At 38.5% G+C, this 3,373-nt stretch overlaps 1 non-coding gene across 1 annotated transcript; it reads right to left on the minus strand.

Moving 5' to 3' along the window:
* Window positions 1–937: 937 nt before the first annotated feature.
* On the minus strand, window positions 938–1,044 carry LOC121138533. The gene has a single exon (XR_005875488.1). It is a non-coding gene; the product is annotated as a U6 spliceosomal RNA (small nuclear RNA).
* Window positions 1,045–3,373: the final 2,329 nt, after the last annotated feature.

Genomic DNA, 3,373 nt, shown 5'->3' on the forward strand with positions numbered 1-3,373 from the left:
CATCTGTATTTAATAGGGCTACTGATTTTCGTGAGTTGATCTTGTAGCCTGTCACTTTGCTGAAGATGTTAATCAGTTGTAAGAGTTCCCTGGTAGAGTTCTTTGGGCCATTTATGTAAACTATCATATCATCTGCAAATAGTGACAGTTTGACCTGTTACTTTCCAATTTGTATCCCCTTCATCTTCTTTTGTTGTTTTACGGCTCTGGCTAGAACTTCAAGTACAATATTGAAAAGGTATGGAGAGAGTGTACAGCCTTGACTTGTTCCTAATTTTAGCAGAATTGAGTTGAGTTTCTGTCCATATGGTTTGATGTTGGCTGTTGGTTTGTTGTATATAGCTTTTGTTATGTTTAGGTAAGTTCCTGTTATCCCAGATCTGTCCAAGATCTTTATCTTGAAGGCGTGTTGGATTGTGTCAAAAGCTTTTTCAGTATCTAGTGAGATGATCATGTGATTTTTGTCTTACAGCTTGTTTATATGGTAGATTACATTGATGAATTTTTTTCTTTTATTATTATTATTTTTTTTTTATTTTCCATTTTAAATTTAGATAAGAAACAAGGTTGCTTCACAAGTCAGTTCGAGGTCCCTCTCCCTTTCCCTTCCCTCCTCCCGTGCCCTCCCCCCATCCCCCCCATTATCCCCTCATTCCCCCAGGGTGAGGCCCTCCATGGGGGTGTCCATAGTCTGTCATTTCATATAGGGCAGGGCCTAGACCCTTCCCCAAGAGTTCAGGGTGAGAGTGCACCTCACATTGTTCTATGGGAGTCCAGAGTCCGTGTGTATACTTGGGATGGGTACTGATCTGCTGTCCAAGGCTCAATAGATTACCTAGGCCTCCTCACTGACACCCAGATTCAGGGGGAGTTTGATCAGTCCCATGCTGGATTCCCAGGCTGATGCCTGGGATTCAAGAGTTAACCTTTGTCTGGTAAAAATATGGAACGCTTCACGAATTTGCGTGTCATCCTTGCGCAGGGGCCATGCTAATCTTCTCTGTATCGTTCCAATTTTAGTATATGTGCTGCCGAAGCGAGCACTACATTGATGAATTTTGTATGCTTAACCATCCCTGCATCCCTGGGATGAAACCTACATGATCGTGGTGAATGATTGTTTGATATGTTCTTGGATCCTATTTGCCAGTATTTTATTGAGTATTTTTGCATCAGTGTCCATGAGGGATATTGGTGTCAAGTTCTCTTTCTTAATTGTGTCTTTGTGTGGCTTGGGGGGCAAGGTTATTGAAGCTTCATAGGAAGTGTTTGGCAATGACCCTTCTGCTTCTATTGCGTGGAATATTTTCAGAAGAAATGGTATAAGCTGTTCTTTGAATTTCTGGTAGAATTCTGCATGGATGCCATCTGGAACTGGGCTTTTTTTGGTTGGGAGACTTTTGATGACTTCTATTTCCATAGATGTTATAGGTCTATTTTAATTGCTTATCTGTTCTTGCTTTAATTTTGGCAAGTTATAGCTATTCTGAAAATTGTCCGTTTCCTTTAAATTTTCAAATTTTGTGGAGTGCAGGTTTTTCAAGTATGACCTGATGATTCTCTGTATTTCCTAAGAGTCGGTTGTTATATTCCCCTTTTCATTTCTGATTTTGTTAATTTGCATGTTCATGCTCTGCTGTTTGGTAAGTTTGGACAAACGTTTGTCTATCTTGTTGATTTTCTCAAAGAACCAACACTTTGCTGCATTGATTCTTTGTATTGTTTCCTAGTTTCTACTTCATTTATTTCAGCCCCCAATTTAATTATTTCCTGGCGTCTACTCTTCTTGGTGGAATTTGCTTCTTGTGTTGTAGATCTTTCTGCTGTGCTGTTAATTCTCTAATATAACTATTTTCCAGTTTCTTCATATGGGCACTTAGTGCTTTGAAGTTCCCCCCGTAGCACTGCTTTCAAAGTGTCCCATAGGTTTCGGTACATTTTGTGTTCATTTTCATTGAATTCTAGGAAGTCTTTAATTTCTTTTTTTTATTTATTCTTTGACCCAGGAATGGTGCAGTTGTGCATTATTCAATTTCCATGAGTTTGTAGGTTTTCTGCAATTTGAGTTGTTGTTGAATTCTTATTTTAAAGCATGGTGGTCTGATAAGATGCATGGAGTTATTCCAATTTTTTTTGATGCTGCTGAGGTTGGATATGTTGCCAAGTATGTGGTCGATTTTTGATAAGGTACCATGTGGTGATGAGAAGAAAGTACATTATTTTTTATGTGGATGGAATGTTATATAGATGTCTTTTAATCCCAGTTGGGTCATTACTTCTATTAGACCCTTTGCTTCTTTATTGAGTTGCTGTCTGGTGTTTCTGTCTACAGATGAGAATGGGGTGTTGAAATCTTGCACTATAAGTGTGTGGGGCTTCATATATGATTTAAGTTTTAGTAATGTTTCTTTTACAAACGTGGATGCCTTTGTATTGGGGCATAGATGTTCAGAATAGAAACTTCGTCTTGGTGAATTTCACCTGTGCTGAGTATGTAATGACCTCCTCATGTCTTTTGATGAATTTTATTTTAAAATCTAATTTGTTAGATATTAGGATTGCTACTCCTGCTTGTTTCTTGGGTCCATTTGATTGGAAAATCTTTGCCCAACGTTTAACTCTCCAGTAATATCTGTCTTTGAGGGTGAGTTGTGTTTCTTGTATACAGCAGAAGGATTGGTTCTGTCTTTGAATACATTCTGCTAGCCTGTGTCTTTTTATGAGTGAGTTAAGGCAATTAATGTTGAGGGATATTAAGGAACATTGATTGCTCATTCTTCTTTGATTTGGAATGTTTGTTGTTGGTGGAATTATATGTGGAATTTCCCCCCTTTTTTTCTTTTGGCTGTTGGTAGAGTGGTATTCTCTAATGCCTATGTCTTTCTGGTTGTAGTTAACTTCCTTGGGTTGGATATTTCCATCCAGAACATTCTGTGTTGCTGGGTTAGTGGATACATATTGCTTGAATCCAGTTTTGTCATGGAATATCTTGTTTTCTCCATCTATAGTGATTGAGAGCTTTGACGGGTATAATAGTCTTGGCTGGCATCCATGATCTCTTAGTGTTGGTAGAATATCTATCCAGGACCTTCTGGCTTTCAGAGTTTCCATGGAGTAGTCAGGTGTAATTCTGATAGGTCTGCCTTTATATGTTACTTGGCCTTTTTCCTTAGCCGCTCTTAATATTGTTTCTTTATTCTGTATATTTGGGGTTTTGATTATTATGTGGCGATGGGACTTTTTTTTGTGATCCACTCTATTTGGTGTTCTGTAAGCTCCTTGTACCTTCCTTGCCATGTCTCTCTTTTGGATGGGGAAGTTTCCTTCTATGATTTTGTTGAATATGTTTTCTGGCCCTTTCACGTGGCCAGAA

The sequence above is a fragment of the Mesocricetus auratus genome, unplaced genomic scaffold (genome assembly GCF_017639785.1).
Source record: "Mesocricetus auratus isolate SY011 unplaced genomic scaffold, BCM_Maur_2.0 contig_11889_pilon_obj, whole genome shotgun sequence".
In the NCBI taxonomy this organism is placed as follows: domain Eukaryota; kingdom Metazoa; phylum Chordata; class Mammalia; order Rodentia; family Cricetidae; genus Mesocricetus; species Mesocricetus auratus.